This window comes from Myotis brandtii, unplaced genomic scaffold, assembly GCF_000412655.1.
Source record: "Myotis brandtii unplaced genomic scaffold, ASM41265v1 scaffold148, whole genome shotgun sequence".
Lineage (NCBI taxonomy): Eukaryota > Metazoa > Chordata > Mammalia > Chiroptera > Vespertilionidae > Myotis > Myotis brandtii.
In genome coordinates this window covers 288,945-309,240 of record NW_005355347.1, presented here as the reverse complement: position 1 = coordinate 309,240, position 20,296 = coordinate 288,945, and positions in this window count along the sequence as shown.

Here is a 20,296-nt window from a genome sequence, read left to right as displayed (position 1 = left end):
ATAGAAGGTAAATAAACCCCTTGGTTGCCCTGGTGATGGAAGAAGCCAAGCTTCCCAGCCGGCTGCTGCCTCCTCTCAAGGCAACAAAGTTTCAATTATAGAAGGTAAATAAACCCCAGATACCTGCTTCCAGTTGCAGTGGTCATGGAGCTGGAGCAAATAAAAAACAAAACAAACAAACAAAAAGGCTGGGAGCTTTGGTAGCCGGGGGACTTGGTCAGTCTGAAAACAGCCATCAGCCTCTCACCCAGGCTGGCCAGGCACCCCAGTGGGGACCCCCACCCTGAAGATCACTGCACCTCCCTCCCCCTTCTCCTGCATTGAGCATCTGCCTCCGGTGGTCAGTGTGCATCATAGCGACCCATCGACCAGTTCTTCGGTCCTTTAGGCTTTTATATATATACTAGAAGGGTCCCTCAGCCCAGCCTGCACCCTCTCCATTCCAGGACCCCTGCGGGATTGGGCCTAAACCAGAAGTTGGACATCCCCCTCACAATCCAGGACTGCTGGCTCCTAACTGCTCACCTGCCTGCCTGCCTGATCGCCCCTAAACACTTTGCCTGCCTGTCTGGTTGCCCCTAACTGCTCTCCGCTGCTGGTCTGGTCACCCCTAACTGCCCTCTCCTGCCAGCCTGGTCACCCCTAACTGCTCTCCCCTGCCAGCCTGGTTGCCCCTAACCACCTCTGCCTCAGCCCCTGCCACTGTGGCTTTGTCCAGAAGGATGTCCTGAAGATTTCTGGTCTAATTAGCACATTACACTTTTATTAGTATAGATAGACTAGAGGCCCAGTGCATGAATTCATGCACAGGTGGGGTCCAGCCAGCCCAGCCCCAATCATGGCAGATCAGGGCCAGGCCTGTCAGGAGGAGGAGATGGCGGAGGTTGGCTGGCTGGCCTGCTCCGGTCAGGGCCGGATCAGGGCTGCGCTGTCTGGGGGAAGGGGCTGAGGGCAATTGGCCGGCTTACCCCACTCCTGATTGGGGTGGGGGAGCTGATTGGGGTCAGGGACAGCCATGGGGAGGGGCTGCGGGTTGTGGGATGGCCTTCCCTACCCACAAATGGGATGGAGGGGGCTGATCAGGGGTCAGTGGCAGGGGGAGGGGCCGTGGGAGGTTGGCCGGCCAGCCCCGGCCTCAATTGGTGTCAGGGGTGCTGATCGGGGGCAAAGTTTACTGGGGAGAGGGGCTGAGGGTGGTTGGCCAGCAGGCCCTGCACCTGATTGGGGTGGGAGGGCCAATCTAGGGTGGGGCTGGGCAGGAGGAGGGGCTGCAGTAGGTTGGCTGGCTGGCCCCGCCCTCTATTGGGGTGGGGCTGGCGATCAGGGGTGGGGCAGTCAGGGAGGGGCTGTGGGCCAATAGGGGTGGAAGTGGGCCAATCGTGGGCGGGTCTGATTGGGGGGAAGGGCCGCGGGGGAGTTGGCCAGCCACCCCACCCTCGATGTGGGTGGTAGAGGCTGATCAGGGGTGGGGTTGGCTGGGGGGAGGGCCCATGGGAGGTTGGCTGGTCGGCCCCACCTCCTGATGGGGCTGGTTTGCTGGCCACAGTGGGTGTCATAGCAACCGGTCATTATGGTCATTACGACATTCTGGTCCCTGGCTTTTTATATATATAGATATTAAAAAGTCTTGCAGTTCCTCTTTAATTTTTTTCTTATTAATTTGCATAAACTATTTTTTAAATGGAAGATTTACTTTATGTTTTTTTTTCAAGTACAGTTTATATTCAAGATTATTTTGTATTAGTTTCAAATGTATAGCATAGTGGTTAGGCAGTGTTCTCCCCAATAATATTGTAATAACTATATATTGTGCAAGGGGTACAAACTATTTTAAGCGATAGTGATATTTTCTTTGGAGGTTCTTTCTTTCTTTCTTTCTTTCTTTCTTTCTTTCTTTCTTTCTTTCTTTTTCTCCTATCTTTCTCACTGGGAGAGAGGATAGAAAGCTCAGTGAAAACTTCAATACGGCATGGAAGGAATCTACCCCAGAAAGCTGAATATGACAACTGGTCAACAATTTATATCCATCAAAGTGAGCCTTAAAGATTCCTTTCCCTCCAACACAAACCTCAGCTGGTCTCTATCCTTTATGCCATTCCCGGGCCCTGTCTCTGCAGGGGATGCACCCCTCCTCTGATGTGCATCCAGGAGATGTGGGGTGGAATCCCGTCCCTTGGTCTTTTCCATGGGTTTTTCCATGCCCCTTTCTGTTGCCTCCTCCACCTCCCCTTACACCTTCCATCAAACCTCAGCTTTCACGTCAGATGCTAATTCAATCCTCCTTCTTTCCTCTTCACATCCAAAGTGATAGAAAACAGATAAAAACAAACATACAAACAAATAAGCAAACAACGCTGCTTCTCTTGCTCTGTGCCGGGGCCTGCCTCTTCACCTGCCCCTTGTCACGCCTGCCCTGCCACGAGGACCTGCCACCTCTCACACGCGCCAGGTCCCTCGGTGCCACGCTAGCGTATGTTTCCACCTGCTCCTGAGGGGAGGGCTCGCAGAGCATGGTCCCTCATCTCTGGGTCACAGAGCTGGGCCTGGGGAAAGACACGGGCTGCCTGAGAGGTCTCTTGAGAACCCTCCAAACCTGAAACGCTGCTGTTACCGAGTTGTCATCAGTGTTGTTTTGCTTTGTGCATGGGCCTGGGAGCACTGGGCCTGTGTCCCCTGGATGTGAGATTTGGGGACACCTATTTTGTCCTTAGAGGGATGGCTCCTGCCGTCCAGTCTGTAGGGCTGCCTGGGTGGGGGAGCTTCTGGACCCAGGTATTGGCTCCTGAGAGCTTGGGGTCAACCCAACGATGTGAATCAAAGCCAGGGAAAGAGAGAGAGTGTTGTTCATCCAGTGGAAGGATGCCTGGCCCTCCTGGCGCGGAAGCTTGAACAAGTGGTGCTCACATCAAGGGGGTGAGTGCTCTGAGCCGCCTCCTTCCACTGGGGCCTCTCTGCACTAAGGCCCTGTAGGGAGGTGCTGGGACCGAGGGAAGGCTTAATCTGGAGCAAAGGATCCAGTTGTGCATGAAGATTCTGAACTGCACCGTCTGTTTGTGACAACCACTGCGGGAGACAGGCCAGGCGCAGCCGGAGCCGCCTCGGGCACAGCAGAGGGCGACCAGATCAAGGCCAGGTCCAGCTCCCACAGGTGCTGTGCTGAGTGTTAACTGGACGCAGGAATGAAAGGGGTCCGGGCGGGGCCGCCACACCTCCCCACGCACTGAGCGCGGCCTGCTCGCAGCTCCATTTGTGAACCGTTGTTGCTTTTCCTTGAAGAGCGCGTGATTAGTGTTGCGTTGGTCTTGATTTTCCATGTCAAGGAAGAAGGCAAAACTGTTGTTTCCTCTGAGAGCTACTTCGATAGCCTAGCAGCCAGGGAGATTAGTGGGAGATCGCTGAGGATAGAAAGCTCAGTGAAAACTTCAATACGGCATGGAAGGAATCTACCCCAGAAAGCTGAATATGACAACTGGTCAACAATTTATATCGAATCAAAGCCAGGGAAAGAGAGAGAGTTGTTCATCCAGTGGAAGGATGCCTGGCCCTCCTGGCGCGGAAGCTTGAACAAGTGGTGCTCACATCAAGGGGGTGAGTGCTCTGAGCCGCCTCCTTCCACTGGGGCCTCTCTGCACTAAGGCCCTGTAGGGAGGTGCTGGGACCGAGGGAAGGCTTAATCTGGAGCAAAGGATCCAGTTGTGCATGAAGATTCTGAACTGCACCGTCTGTTTGTGACAACCACTGCGGGAGACAGGCCAGGCGCAGCCGGAGCCGCCTCGGGCACAGCAGAGGGCGACCAGATCAAGGCCAGGTCCAGCTCCCACAGGTGCTGTGCTGAGTGTTAACTGGACGCAGGAATGAAAGGGGTCCGGGCGGGGCCGCCACACCTCCCCACGCACTGAGCGCGGCCTGCTCGCAGCTCCATTTGTGAACCGTTGTTGCTTTTCCTTGAAGAGCGCGTGATTAGTGTTGCGTTGGTCTTGATTTTCCATGTCAAGGAAGAAGGCAAAACTGTTGTTTCCTCTGAGAGCTACTTCGATAGCCTAGCAGCCGGGGAGATTAGTGGGAGATCGCTGAGGATAGAAAGCTCAGTGAAAACTTCAATACGGCATGGAAGGAATCTACCCCAGAAAGCTGAATATGACAACTGGTCAACAATTTATATCCATCAAAGTGAGCCTTAAAGATTCCTTTCCCTCCAACGCAAACCTCAGCTGGTCTCTATCCTTTATGACATTTATTTACATACAGGACTTGGAAAGATGTTACTTTAATGAGTTCATATCTGTTGCCCATGGTCTTGATAGATATGTATTAACCACTGTTGATAGTTTAACCATAAAATAATCGCAAAGTTCTCATCCGCCACTAATGAGGATTCTGTCAGAGGCCACAGGGAAGCCTGCAGTGTATGTTCCTGGAGGTGGAGGGGACGAGCTAGTGGACATCACCCATTCCCAGGAGATGGGCGCAGGTTGGGGATGAGCTAGTGGACGTCACCCATTCCCAGGAGATGGGCGCATGCTCTAACTGCTCAGAGGGTAAGGGAGGCACAGCTGCCGTCCACCTGGATTCATAGGGCTATTGCCCTGTGGTCGGTCACAGCAGCGCTGGCCCAACTTCTGAGGGAACCGAGAGGGTGGAAGCTGCTTAGCTACCCGCAGAGGGAAGGCACGCATGTGCTGTCAGCTGAGGCATGCTCTGCCCCGCCCGGGCTCAGGGGCCTGCACTGCGCGTGCTGGGTGCTGAGGAGGGACAGCAAAGGCGTCCATGCTCCCAGCCTCTGTGACCTGGAGAAACAGTACTTTCAGTAACAGTGGGTAGGAGAGGGCGGGTGTTGAACATCCAGACACCATACCGCAGGTCAGAGCGACCATGAAGTGCTGACGAGGCAGGGTGCCAAGCACCACAGACCTTTATCCCAGGCAGTGTGTGCAGGGGGCCCTCGTGCTGGCCCCACCAACTGGGCAGGGCCTGGGCCAACTCCATCACCACAGGGCGGGGAGATGGAGGGGGTCCTGTCCTACCAGGTCCCTTTGACCCCCTAACTCCCTCTGCAGCCTCTCTGTTCATCTCCGATTTGCTGTTGGCCCTCCAGCTAAACTGGATTCCCAGGTCCTCCGCTGCACCACTGATTGGGACATTCACACGCACCGCTCACTCTGCTTCCCCGTGCTTAACCTGATGACCTCCTCCTTCATGCTCCACTACACCTGACAGGAGGGCAAGGCTCACCCCGCAGCACCACGCAGCTGCTCCTGGCCCCACACGGCCCCCTCCTAGCCCTTCCCCGCTTCTCAGTGCAGGGCTCCCTCAGGCTCGCCTGCCGCCTGCAGTGCACTGTGCTCTCCGAGGTCCAGTGTTGCTCCTGGGATGGCTTTTGAGCTGTTACTTGCAGTTGTTTATGTGATGTCTGCCTCACCCACGGGGTCAGGACGGGAGAGCTGTGCATTTTGTTCACCACTCTCCTCAGGGCCCAGCCCAAGCCTGACTCTCGGCTGCTCCGCCAACGTTGGTCGAATCAGTAATTCCTGATGTGTCTGCTCATCCTGGGGTAAGAGCCTGCGGGCGTCAGGAATAAAGACACATCCCATGGCTTCCAAGGTGTGTAACGAACCGCACGGACTGGGCAGCCTGGGCCAGCAGGAGTGTGTTCCCAGTTCTGGAGGTCAGAGTCTGAGGTTCCGATGTGGTGGGCATGCTGCCTCTGAGGTCCCAGGCGGGGACCCCCGACCCTGCCTCTCAATTATCGTCTAACGGAGCTAGGAACACTCCGTGTTCCTGGCTTGAAGAAGGATCACTTCAATCCCAGCCTCGTTGCCACCCGGCGTTCTTCCCACGTGTCTGTCTGTGTCTCATCCTCTTCTGGTCGGACACGCTGTATTGTGGAAAGGAACCACTCTACCTCAGTGTGACCGCATGACACTTAACTAGTTACACCAGGAATAGCCACATTTCCAAATAAGGCCGCTTTCTGAAATTCCAGCAAGGACGGAATTTCAGGGCATACTATCCAGTTGAGCATAACGGATGTCTCCCTTTTTTCCTCCAGTTGTTTGTCCGATGATGCCCAGTGTGGCCTCCACTGCGGCTGGGCTGTGTGGATGGCTCTGCCTAGACCAGTGATGGCGAACCTATGACACGCGTGTCAGAGGTGACACGTGAACTCATTTTTTGGTTGATTTTTCTTTGTTAAATGGCATTTAAATATATAAAATAAATATCAAAAATATAAGTCTTTGTTTTACTATGGTTGCAAATATCAAAAGATTTCTATATGTGACACGGCACCAGAGTTAAGTTAGGGTTTTTCAAAATGCTGACACGCCGAGCTCAAAAGGTTCGCCATCACTGGCCTAGACACTCCTGGGCTCCCTCAGAGCAGCGGGCTGACTGGTGTCTTTTGATCTGTTGTGGAAAGTCAGGCGGGAGTAGGAAAGGCTGAGACTCCTGATAAAGGGAGCCCGGCTTCCACTGGCAGCCCAGGCGAGGGTTCGGATCCAGGTTCCTTGGTGTCAGCAAACACTGTTTCTTCTGCACACTCTGCAAGCCCCTGGCATCTGCAGGTGGGAGGGCGTGGCTGCTGAGTATCTGTGCCAACTCTGAGATCTAACCTGGAAATCCTAGAGCATCTTCGTCATGCGACCCTGGCTTTCTTCCTTTGGGTGCTTCCTGAATCGTGCGGTTTGAATTGCAACTTGTCTGCCGAGTGAGATGCAGATCTACCCTTACCCTGCTCTGCCAGCACAAAGGGCCTAACTATGTGACCTCGGCACAGGCAGACTTGAAGTCCTGACCATATGGGCTGGAGCAGAGAAAAGTGAGCCTCAGAAAGGCTCCCCTCACACGCTGCGGTCAGACATGTACTGGGGCAGCGGGCAGGCCTCTAGAATGACCTGCACCCATCACACTCTGCTATTGCCACCCGGGTGGGCTTGGCTTGGCTTCCAGGAAGCAAGGAGAATAAATATAAAAGCAACAGTCCTGCAGGAGGTTGGAGGGGCGGCGATGCAGAAGCCTGGGGCAGGCAGAGTGTGTTAGCCAGCTCCCAGTGCCCAAAATCCATCACTGGGCTGGGGAGGGATCAAAGTCATAACAGTGTCAAGCAAACCACAGATATTTAACAAAAACAGCTTTATTGAGGTATAATTCACTGCCATACAATCTACCCATTTAAAACGTACACTTCAATGGTTTTGATATAGTTACAGTTATGCAACTATAAATTTTAGAACATTTTCATCACCCCCAAAAGCACCCCTGCACCCTTTAAGTTATAATTCTTCCATCGCATTGGCTGCAGGAAACCACCCAACTACCTTCGGTCCCTGTGGATTTGTCTGTTCTGCCCATTCATATAAACAAAACCTCACAACATGTGGTCTTTTAAGGCTGGTTCTTTCACTTGACATAATGCTTTCAAGGTTCATCCATATTGTACTTCATTCCTTTTTATGGCTGAATAATGTATCATTGTACGGTCATACCAAATTTTGTTACTCTATTCATCTTTTGATAGACATTTGGGTTGTTTCCACCTTTTGGCTGTCTTGAAAGATGATGTTATTGACATTTATACACAAGTCTTTATGTGGACATGTGTTTTCATTTTTCTTGAGTATATACCTAGGGGTGAAATTGTTGGGTCATATGATAACTCTGTGATTAACCTTTAGGCAGGGGTCCTCAAACTACGGCCCGCGGGCCACATGCGGCCCACCGAAAACATTTATCTGGCCCGCCGGGTGTTTTTGCCGCCGTTGTGTGCATAGGAATTTGTTCATAGTTTTTTTTTTAAACTATAGTCCGGCCCTCCAATGGTCTGAGGGACAGTGAACTGGCCCCCTGTTTAAAAAGTTTGAGGACCCCTGCTTTAGAGGAACTGCCAGGCCCTTTTCCATAGTAGCTGAACCATTTGATATTCCTATCCACACTGTATGAGGGTTCTAATTTTGTCAACACATGCTATTATCCGACTTTTTAATTATAGCCATCCTAGTGGGTATGAAGTAGTATCTCATTATGGTTTTGATTTTCATTTCCTTGATGGCTAGTGATGTTGAGTATCTTTTTACAAGATTATTGGCCATTTGTATATATTCTTTGCAGAAATGTCTACTCAGATTCTTTGCCCATTTAAGAAATATTTTTATTGATTTTTAGAGAGAGAGGAAAGGAGAGGGAGAAAGAGAAACATCAATGTGAGAGTGAAACATTGGTCAGCTGCCTCCTGCATGCCCCCTACTGGAAATTGACCCTGTAACCCAGGCATGTGACCTGACCAGGAATTGAACCGTGACAGAGAATGGTGCCAAACAACTGAGCCACATTGGCCAGGGCTCCTGTGCCCATTTTTAAATTGGGTTGTCTTTTTACTATTAAGTTGTAATAGTTATTCACATATTTTAGATACAAATCCTTTATAAAATATATGATTTATAATTTTTTTCCTATTCTGCATGTTGATTTTTCACTTTATTGATGGTGTCCTTTGAAGTACAAAAGTTTTTAATTTTGATGAATTTTAATTTATGTATTTGTTGTTGTTGCTCATGCTTTTGGTATCATATCCAAGACTCCTTTGCCAAATCCTAGGTCACAAAGGTTTATGTGCATGTTTTCTTCTAAGAGCTTAACAGTTTTCACTCTTACATTTAGGACTTTGATGCAGTTGGATTGAAAAACCATAAAGATTGCTTTGCAATAGTGAGATGTTTGGAAGAAATCTGTAGGACAACTTACCCAATGACAAATTTGTGGTTTTTAACAGGTTTATACAATGCAAAATTTCCTTTCACACACACACACACACACACACACACACACACACACACTAATAATAGCAATACAAGAACAGCAGCTATTGTGATTGCGTGCTAAGTGATGTACTGATGAGGCCAAAAAAATAACTTGAAATAGTACATTCACTAAGCAACGGGTTCTGCATTTTCTTGAGACTGCTCCCCTTAAAAACCAAAGGGAGATGACAGATTCTTGACTGACAGCATCAAAAATATGGCAGAATATGTGAACCAAGAAATACATTTTCTGCCCAACTAGGGAAACCCAGCAGGAGCGGCCTGGGCCAGCCCCCCGCGGCGGAACTGAGGAGCCCCTCTTGCAGAGGCCCTTTGCCTGGCTTGCGGAGGCCCGAGAGATGTGCTCGTCCCCCTCCCCCTCACGTTCCCATGGTGCCTGGGGGAGGTGGAGGGGAGTCATAGGTTGACCACAGGCCTAGCTCTGTTATTTGGGGCCTCAGGGCAAAATGAAAATTTATAAGAAACCTCTTGTTTAAAAGCAGAAGGGCCGTTAAAGGTATAAAAATAAAGATTTTTTCCTTCTTCTGCGGTCTCCCTCTTGACCTGTCAGGTGGTTTCAATTTGTATATAACGTCCTGCTTCTTCGGGCTCCAAAATCCTCGGGACTGACTGCGGACCGCACAGACTTTCCTGCGCACAGCTGGACCCGAGCGCTGGACCCAGCCGGGCGGGCACGGAGCCCTGCATCTTTGCCCGGGAGACCCCCGCATCAGGGCTCACTTGGACCTGGAGGGGGCAGGGCCCACAGTGCACTTTCTCCGGCAGCGGCACCTGCAGGGAGAGACTGCATCAGTGGGCGGTAACACTGGGATTTTCTCTTCTCATCTACGTGCGATTGCTGTTGAGTGATAGGAGACCCGACCCCGTCCCCCAGGGGGAAACGCTGCAGGTACAGCCCTCGGATCCCCGTCCCTCCCACGTGTGTCTGCAGCCGCCGGGCAGGCTCCGGTTTCTGGGAAGCAGACTCCGCGGCTGAGATGTGCGGGCAGGAATTGGCTGGAGTGCCGTCCAGAGCGATGCTGTGGACAGTGATGGGCAGGCGTGGGCAGAGAGAGCAGTGAGACCCGGGGCACTTCCACCCCGGGCCCCAGCCCCTCACGTGCGAGGGCAGGCCCCAGGGCCTGTGAGCAGACCTGCCCTGCCCAGCGTTGGCTGTGGCTGACCCGGGTGGACGTGCTCCTGGCCTCAGCTCCGTGTGCTCAGGCGCCGCCACCCCTAGGGAATAAGGACGAGCCCTGAGGGTGGGGGCTCTGGGTGCAACACAGCCTTCTCTACAGAACCCTCTAATTTGGCCTTTTTCCTCGATAAGTATCCATTTGACTCAGCGTGTGAGGGCACACTCGCGCAGGCTGTGCTCATGCTTCCACGCCTCCTGGTGACTGCGTAGTGACGCTGCCCGGGCAGTCCAGGAAAGCAAGGCGTCCTCTCGCTCGGATTCACGGTGGAGACAAGGCTCCCTCGTGTCTGCTCAGGCATCTGGAGTTGGAAAAGCAGATGGAAGAAAGGCCAGGCTCCCTGTAGACAAGCAGCAAGAATGGCCACTGGAAGCTTAGCCAGGAAGGGGGAGCCGGCAGGGCTGGCTACTGTCTGTGGACACAGGGCCAGGGGAAGGCCAGGCCAGACCCGCGCTCTTTGACAGCAATGCAGGTACAGAAAGCTGACTTCTCAGAGTACCTGGAACTGACTGAGCACAAGGAATTGACTCAAAACAAACACGCTCGTAAGATACGGATAATAATAAGGGTGATGGCGGTGGCTGTAATGCTGTTGACGATGGCTAACCTTTATCTTGGACCTTCTTTGTGCCCAGGCCTCGGCCAAATCGTTTGATGAATTGTCTCCACTATTCCTCCAGGCAGGTCTCTAAGTAGGTCTGAGTTTCCTTCACATTGTGCAGAGGAGGGAACTTACCCTGAGAAGGCTAGCTAAGTTGCTCAAGTTGCACAGCTAGTAAGTAATGAACCTGGACACTCTTACACTAGATCCTGCACTCCTCTCCAAGCCTTCTGCTTCTTATTACGTGGTGCATATTCACCCAGAGGCGCAGGCCAAATTCCCTGGGGTCATCCTTTAGTTCTCTTATTCAAACATTGTATAACTTACTTATCAGCAAGCCCCATAAATCTTACCTTGAAACGTTCTCAACATGGCCACTTATCATCTGCCAATCCACCAGTTATCAGTTAGAATGAGCTAGGTTATGCCTTAGTGACAAACAACTCCCAACTTACAGTGACTTAAAGGAAGAAAGTTTATTCCTTTCTCTTGCTGCACATGCATTCATGTCCGTGGGGGCTCTGCTCCAGGTTATTCTCACTTGTTGACCCCAAGAAGAATATATCTTCCAAAAAGGGCTCCTATTCATCACCAGTTAATGGGACTCAAATTCATAACCAGTCCAGCAGCCATTGTTCGCAGAGGTCCCTCACGCAGGCTGCATCTCAGGGAAAAGCCGCAGGCTGGGCTGCTGCCCCCTGCGCTCGGCTCTGGTGCTGCTACACCGGATAAGAGAGCTCCTCAGATTGACATTCAACCAATAAGACCAGCATTTTCCCTGTTCCCCTGGAGCTCCACAGCTGTAACCTCATTTGCATCTTTACCAACCAATTAGAGCAGCTCCATTCCAGCCAATCAGACAGAGTTTTTTGGACCAATCAAACTGAGGATTTGGAGTTTTCATTTTCATGAGAACAGACCAATCAGGGGTGGGGGAAGCTCTTCTCCCTCTGAGCCAGCCTCAGCCCTGGCTGGGGGAAGTGGGGAGTGAGGAGTGTTTCTGTTGAGGAGGAGTTTCCCTGACAAGCTGTGAAGCCTCAGAGCCCTGCCATCCAGCAGGACTGTTTCTAGGTTGAGCTGTGTTCACTGGGTAAAGTCTCTTTCCACCTCACCATACCCCGAATTGGGGAACTCCTGTTAGCACGGAATTGGCAATGATGACCTTTCGGTTGACACACTGGAGGAATCCAGATGGACGGAGTTTCTAGAATGTATGACCGAAAACAGGTAAATTGTGCTCAAGCTCTTAGAGCAGTGGTTCTCAACCGTCCTAATGCTGCGACCCTTTAATACAGCTCCTCACGTTGTGGTGACCCCCAACCATAAAATTATTTTCGTTGCTACTTCATAACTGTAATTTTACTACTGTTATGAATCGTAATGTAAATATCTGATATGCAGGATGTATTTTCATTGTTACAAAGTGAACATAATTAAAGCATAGTGCTCAATCACAAAAACAATATGTAATTATATATGTGTTTTCTGATGGTTTTAGGCAACCCCTGTGAAAGGGTCATTCAACCCCCAAAGGGGTCGCGACCCACAGGTTGAGAACCACTGCTCTAACTGGTCCCCTGCTTCTGCTCTTGTCCTGTAATCCCTTCTCCATGTAACAGCCAAAATGATCTAAAATATAAATCGGACTACATTGAAGTCCTAAGTCAAGCAGGTCAAACTCAGCCAATATAACAGTATGTAAGAAACATTTTAATAAAAATTCCGTAACTTAATTGTTACAATATCCTGTTATACATAATTATTAATAAGGAACTACAACGTTTGCTAATGACTGATTACTATAATCATGTTGCATTCATTTCCCTTACACGCCTTATGCGCAGGCAGGTACACCATTTCTCTCCACTAATACTAGCAGCGAATATTTTAGCAGCTGATTGCCACATCATTAGTCTTTTTTAAAAAATTTGTGCATTCATCAACAGGAAGTATTTCACTTTCGGAGAACAAGAAAAATAGGTTTATTTGCATTACACTTATTAATTTGTGCAGTTATTCAGTGTCTGGTAAGTTAATGTTCAAGAAAAAATATTAATTTTTATTAAAATGTTCTATTATTTTATGTTAACGATGATTCATTTATTTCAGCCCTTTGTATTCAGCATGTCTCTGTTGAAATAAACCTACATTTCTATGAAAATTGAAGGTGTGTTTTTTTTTGTAGCCACATCAACTTAAACATTGTTTATTTGGCCTGTGTTAGCCTTTGAGTTTGACATGCTTGTCCTAAGTGATTTCCATTATGTTAAAACCCTGGTCTTTAGGCTCCAAAACAAGGGCAGTAAACTACAGTCCTCTGGCCAAATCTGGACCAACATCGGTCTTTGTCAATAAAGTTTTATTGGAACACAGCCAGAACCATTTATTTACATATTGCCTAGGGCTGCTTTCATGATACCACAGCAGAGTTGAGTATATTCAACAACGACTGATACCCACGAAGTTTGCATTCCACACTGGCCTCTACAGAGCATTTGCTGACTCCTGCCCTAAGTGACCTCATTTCCTCTCACTCCCACTTTCTCTCTTGCTGGACTGACTGTGTCCCCAGACTGCCCAGCTCACTCCCACCTCAGGACTATTGCTCATTCCGTCCTCCTGCCTGAAGCCTCTGCCCCCTTTTTTAACACTGCTCATTCCATCCTGTCTAGTTTCTTCTCCGATAGGGGCACTGCCTGACCCCTTACAACAGCACACCCACAAGCCTGTCATTATTTAATCCATTCTTCTCTTTACCTGAAATTGGATTACAGGCTTTATTCATCTTCTCTGAGGTTAAAGTCTGCAAGGTCTAGAGCTTTGGGGTGGGGGCGGGCAGTGGTCTCAGTGCCTTGAAAATCTTCTCTTAAAATCTGTGAGTCTGTGTCTCTCATTTGAAACTGACCCGTACCCTCCTGGGGAGGAAATTTTTAATTTTTGGCCTTAGCTCTAAAGAGAATATATTTCCATGAGATTTTTAAGATGGCTTTATGTCTGAGGATTTTAATTTTTCCATTTGAGGGTCAAGAACAATAGTGGTATTATTATGCCTTTTTAAAAACACTTCAAGCAAATTCCGGTCATCTCTGGGAGGCAACTTTGAACATCTCTGTGGTCCCCAGGGAGAAAACCTTCTGTAACTTGGAAGCCAAAGAGGATTTCTGGAAAGGAAGTTACAGTCAATTGAAAACTCTCAATGGAGCGTGAAGAGCAGAGGGTTCCCCGTGGCGGGGCTGAAGCTGGGCCTGCCCAGGCGAGACAGGCCCTGCCCGGGGGAGGGAGACCGCACAGACGGCGCGGTGGGCATGCTGGAGTCTGAAAGAGCTCAGGCACCAGCTTGGAAGATGCACGTATTTCCCCCTCGTCCTTGCTGTAGGCCTGGCCAGTTTCAAACGAGGCAAGGTGATTATGACCAGGAAGATAGGCCAGCTATGAACTAAGTGAGACTCTGGTCGCCTTTTCCCTAACAGAGATGCTCTGAAATACAGCAGAAGCAAAGAGCTAAGGCTACCGAGGGGTGGGGTAGGTGTCTGGGGGTGGGGAGTCTTCAGAGCCCTTGGCCCAGTCCTCCCGCAGGGGATCCCTGACCCCACCTTCCCTGCTTGGCGTCCAGGGATACCAAAGTGCCAAGAGGCAGGTGCGCCCGGAGGTGCCGCTGCCTGTCTGCCAGCCACCTCCCTGGACTTCCCCACCACGGGCACGTGGCCTCCTGAGAAGGTGGAAGTACAGCAAGTTGCTTAGCAGAGTGATAGAGACATGGACATGTGCCTACGAGGCAATTAGAAGACACAGCTTGGGAATCTGGCATAAATATCCCATTAAACAAGCTTTCAAACTGAGAACGCAAGGTGTCCATTAATCCTAGACCCAGCTGGCCATGTGCACCCACAGAAATGGCTTGTGAGACGAGAAGTGGACTGAGCGCAGTTTCCTCTGCCTTGTGCCCAACGCTGCTGTTTCCCTTGGAGAAGCAGAGCGGAGTCAGACACCGGAGCCCCACATACTCCATGCACTCCCCTCGCTCTTGAAATTGGCGTTAGAATTCTCTGAGCCCCAGATGTCTTCTTCTGCAGCCACAATTGCCCAGCACCTCAGCAGGACATCTTCAAAGCCTGGTGTCATGTCATGTCCCTGTGCCCAGCTCGGCAGGATCATCGGGCACGCCTGTGACTCTCCCTGACCAAGTCTGCCCATCCCCACTTCTGTGCTGACCCCTCCCCCACACCCCTGATCTGGGTTTCCTTGAAGAAGGATAGGTCCCACCTCTATGCGGCCTCTGAGCCGGGCTGAGTGGGATTCTGCTGTCTATGAAGTGGGGTATTGTCAGTGAGCTTCCAGCCAAACTCATGTCCTTTCATAGCACTGGTTCAGGATTTGTTGACTGACATAGGTAGGCTTGTTGGTGGTTAAAACTATGTTTTGTATGTACTATACTTAATTATGAGAATAACGCCACGAGGATGTCAACACTAGGAAGAAATTCTGTTTTTCTTGTTACATTAAATGAAATCAAAACGATTGAGCTCTTTAGACCAGGAGGAAAGTCTGAATGCGAAGGTCCCTGGGGACGGAGCGAAGGGACCTGCACAGTGATGCCCTCAGAGTGACTGACTGTCCACTCTCGCCAGGCACTGCCCAGACCCTCCTTTCCTCACAAACTCTGCCTGTCGTAGCCTCTTTAATCCACTGAATGGAAACCATGGCCAATGATGCTAATAAAATGTCCAAGGTATGTGTCAGCTGGCAGGGCTGGGAATCACAACTAGCCCGAGATTCCTCCCGCTGTGCCCAGGCCTGCTGCAGCTCTGGCGCAGCCAATGCCTGGGGCGCAGGGGGTTCCCTGCGCCTGTTTTGAGACGGGCATTACAAAGAGAGCTGCCTTGGACAAACGCAGATGTAAGCCAGGCTCCTGGACTCACAGACCTCTGACGGGAGACTCGCTTAGCTCCCGGGGCCTTGGCTTCCTTCCTGTGTGGGGACAGTGCTGCCCAATGCAAAGGGCCCGGGCGTCTCCTGGCTCTATTCTGCAGGTTCTGGACTGGAATCAGTGCTGACTGTTCAGGGGTTTGTCCCAGGCCAGGCCCAGTGGAGCCCACTTTCCCCCAGTCCCTTTCTGGCTGTGGGCTCCCTGGGGTCAGCACGGGCTGGAGGCGCGTTTTGCTGTCAGAGGTGCGGCCACACCCAGTGGGCCCGCAGAAGGCGCGGAGGCATCTCTGGGACAAGCTGAAGCTGGACTCCCAGGGCCTCCTGTGTGTGCCATGCTGCGGGGGCGGGTGACGAGAATACACTAGCTGGGCTTTCCTGCCTCCAGATTGCCTCCTGCCGGTGACAGTCGCTGGAGTGACTGGTCCCCACGGACACCAGCACCAGAGATGCGCCATGTGCCCGCGGGGCTGGTCTGTGCCCTGGCAGCTCCTCCCACCACTACCCAGACCGAGTGTGGCCACTGTCCTCCCGTTGGAACTTCCTTGGATTTCCAAAGCCCCAGGGTTGGGTTACACTGTTACTGGATGTGATTTTCCAAAACCACTCTTCCCGCCGAGTTCACATCACGTCGGCAGCCCTCCCCGTTTCAGAGGATTTCGCAAGACACACATGAGCCCTCGGCCTTTCCTCTCTGATACCTGACCCGCCGGCTTCAGGAAGGCTGGAAATTTTCGTCTCTGCACACAAGTGCCAGGGTCACTGGTTTTCGGCAGGCCATGCTTGAAGTCTCCCCTGCTAAACCTCCGCACCAAAGAAAAAATGGCCGGGCGACCAGGGACCGACCCGCGGCCAGCCGCCCGGGTTCTCGGGAGGGGCGCTCAGGCCTCCTCCTCTGCTGTGTGTCACACCCAGCAGAACTGCCCAGCTGGATCCCCCGGCCTCGCTGGTGCCTGGCAGCTGGTGACTAAGGGGGACACTTTAACCCCAGAAATCAACCCATCCATTGTTACCTTCCAAGAATGGCAAAGGGATAAGGAGCAAAATGGTCCATTTTCAGCGGTTCCAGTTCCAAAACCTGACGATCCGCATGCATTCTGGGTTTTCAAAGTAGATGGAACTGCTTTTCTAAAGGTTTCAAGTCTGGAAAATGTCAAAGGTACTTGGCTCAGCAAGTCCTCTCAGTTTTGAAACCCTGGTCTATTTTAAGAGAAACGCAAGGCACCCGTTTCTGTCTTATTTATACTTGATTTGTCAAAACACTCTTGTAAGAGGTGTTTTTTGTCCAAAAATCCATGCGCCCTGTTGGAAGCATTGCACCCTAAGGCAGGGAGTTGGTTCTGGGCTCTTGTCCTCAGTCCCAAGCCCTGACCTCAGCACCAGGTCGCGTCCCCCGGGGTCTCCCAGGTCCTAGCCAGGGCCGGGGGTTTTGTTGTTGAGAGGTGGGCAGGTCATGTAACAGAAGAAGCTGTGGCTGGCTGTCCTCAGATCCCCACCCAAGCCTCAGAGGTTTGGCTACAAACCTTGAACACCCTTCCCAGAGGAGAGGAAATGGAGCCTTGTAAAATCACGGCATTTGTGTTCCTCTGACTGCGTACTGAAGTGCAGCGTGAGAAATGAAGGCGTCTTTCTGTGGTTACCTCTAGTCTGCTGTATAAGGGTCTGCATTCCTTTGAATGATATCTAAAATCACAAATCACCCTTTAAAATAGTTCTAAGTTGCATCCTTTAAATAATATTTTAAAATCGAAGAAGAATTTACATGTAGTGAAATGTACAGGTCTTAAATATATAAATTGAGGACTCTTGACACATGTATGTACCCATATAACCAAACACGCAATCAAGTTACAGAGTATTTCCATCATCCCAGAATGTACACTGTGTCCCAGTCAATTGCCATTACCCATAAGCAACTGCTGTTCTGATTTTTTCACTGTGGGGGGTGTCTAGTGGGCTCTAAGGATCCCCACTTGAGTGTCCATGCCCTTGAGTGATCCCCTTCGCTAGTGTGTGGGCTGTGCCGAGTGCCTTGCTGCCTCCTCTGAGGTCAGTGTACTAGGAGACTGACTCACCATCTCTTGCCTTCTCTGCCAGAGCCCCAACTCTGATGGCTGCCAACTGCCAGGGAGAGGCCTATAAGGAGAGGCTCAGAGGGCAAGGACTACCGTCTCCAGTTAACAGTCACCAAGCACCTGAGATCTAGCAGCAGCCACACCCAGCGAGCGTGGGAACAGAAGTTCCCCAGTCAAGTGCTGAGTTGACTGCAGCCTCTCCAGCCCCTTAAAGCAGCCTTGAGAGAGTCTGAACCAAAGGCATCCGGCTAAGCCAGTCCTGGAGTCTGACCCTCAGAAACTAAGCTAATGCATGCGTGTGGTTTTCTAAGCTGACAATTTTGGGCTTAATTTTTTATGCAACAATAAATGATTAATACAGTCACCATGGATTCGTTTTGTCCTTGAACTTCAGAAAAATGAACTCGTACAGTATGTTCTTTTATGCCTGACTTCATTTGTTTCACAGTATGCCTGCAAGATTCATTCATGCTGTTGTGTAGGTCAGTAGGTCATTCTTTTTCATTGATTAGTACATTTCATTGCATGAATATGTGACAATTTATTTAGGAGTCCAATTGCTGGGTCATTGTTGGTTGATCTTAGAAGAAATTCAAAATAGGTTCCAAAATGTCTGTACCATTTTGAACTTCTTTTTGTGAAGGTTCTACGCAAGGTTTCCTATACTCTTCTCTCCTCCTTTCTGAGCTTATTTAGGTGGAAACTTAGATTGCTGATTTTAAATCTTCTTTCTAATCTAAATATTTAAAGGTATAAATTTCCTCTTAGTACTGTTTAATTTCATCCAACAAATATTTATAGAGTATTTTTGTTTTAAAAAATCATTCAGTTTAAAATATTTTATAAATTTTCTTTCCTCCCTGGTGATAGATTATTTTTAAGTATGCTACTTAATTTTCAAATATTTGGGATTTTTCTATATATTGTTATTGATTTCTAATTTGACTATCGTCAAATAATGTGCTTTGTTATATTTTAATGTTTTAAAATTTATTGAGACATTTTATGGCCTAGCATCTGACCTGTCTTGTAACTATCCCATGACCCTTGAAGATAATGTATATTGGGTACCTGTTTGGGGTAGTGTTCTATTAATATTACTTTAAGTGATTATCAATTTTGTTCTAAACTTCTATAAGAACAAAACTATCTTACTGGGGTTTTTCTTTTTTTTGGCCTTATTCTATTAATTATAAAGAAACTGGTGTTAAAATATTCAGCTATAATTGTACAATTTTCTATTCTTCTCTGTCAATTTTTGCTATATATATTTTGGACTCTTTTAGATGATGCATATAATTTTGGAATTGTTATGTTTTATTATTGATGAGTTCATCATTTATTGTTATGAAATTTTACCTCTGTTTCTCTGGAAATACCTTCTGTCTTAAAATCGATGTTTTTTCTAATTTTAATATGGACATTCTTTCTTATGTTTCCTATTTGCATAATGCATATATTTTATCTTTTTACTTTCAAGCTCTTATGTATTTGTACTTTAAGTGCATCTCTTATAGGGAGCATACAGTTAGATCTGTTTGATTTTCCATTCTGATAAGTTCTATTTGGATTGGAGTGTTTAGTTCAATTACATTTAATACAGTTATTGATAGATTGGATTGAAATCTGCCATTTTTTTTCTAGTTGTCCCATCTATTTGGTCTACTCTTATGTTCCTGATTTTTGTCTTTTTGTTGTTGTTGTTGTTGTTAATTGAATTTTTTTGAGTATTCCATCTTAATGTATTTGCTCTTTAGTAAAAAATCTTTGTGTTAGTTTTTAATGATTTCTCTAAAGGTAATAATATAGCATCTCAATCATAGTCTATATAAAATTAATATAGTAACTTCATGAAAGAGATAAGACTCTTAAAAAGAATTTTCATTTTTGTGCTATTTTCACCATAAATTTTACATCTTTATATGTAGTAAATGTAATGTAAGAGAATAGAAAAGATGAGAACATATATTGATAAAGAATCCAGAAAAAGATTATATATATTTTTTATTTTACATTTATATTATACTTATACATATTATATTATACTAAAGGCCCTGTGCACGAAATTCGCGCACTAGGGGGTAGTGGGTCCCTGAGCCTGGCCTGCGCCCTCTCACAGTCTGGGAGCCCTTAGGGGATGTCCAACTGAAGGCTTAGGCCCGCTCCCCATGAGCCTAAGCCAGTGATGGCGAACCTTTTGAGCTCGGAGTGTCAGCATTTTGAAAAACCCTAACTTAACTCTGGTGCCGTGTCACATATAGAAATTTTTTGATATTTGCAAACATAGTAAAACAAAGACTTATATTTTTGATATTTATTTTATATATTTAAATGCCATTTAACAAAGAAAAATCAACCAAAAAAATGAGTTCGCGTGTCACCTCTGACGTGTGTCATAGGTTCACCATCACTGGCATAAGCCATCCTTAGCGCTGACACAGAGACAGGAGAGGCTCCCGCCATTGCCGCTGTGCTCACCAGCCATGAGCCCGGCTTCTGTGTGAGTAGTACTCCCCCTGTGGGAGCACACTGACCACGAGGGGGCAGATCCTGCCTTGAGCATCTGCCCCCTGGTGGTCAGTATGCATCATAGCGACTGGTTGTTCTGCTGTTTGGTCAATTTGCATATTAGACTTTTATTACATAGGATTATATTATATTATATTATATTTTATGTGTTATATTATATTATTTTAATAAAAATAA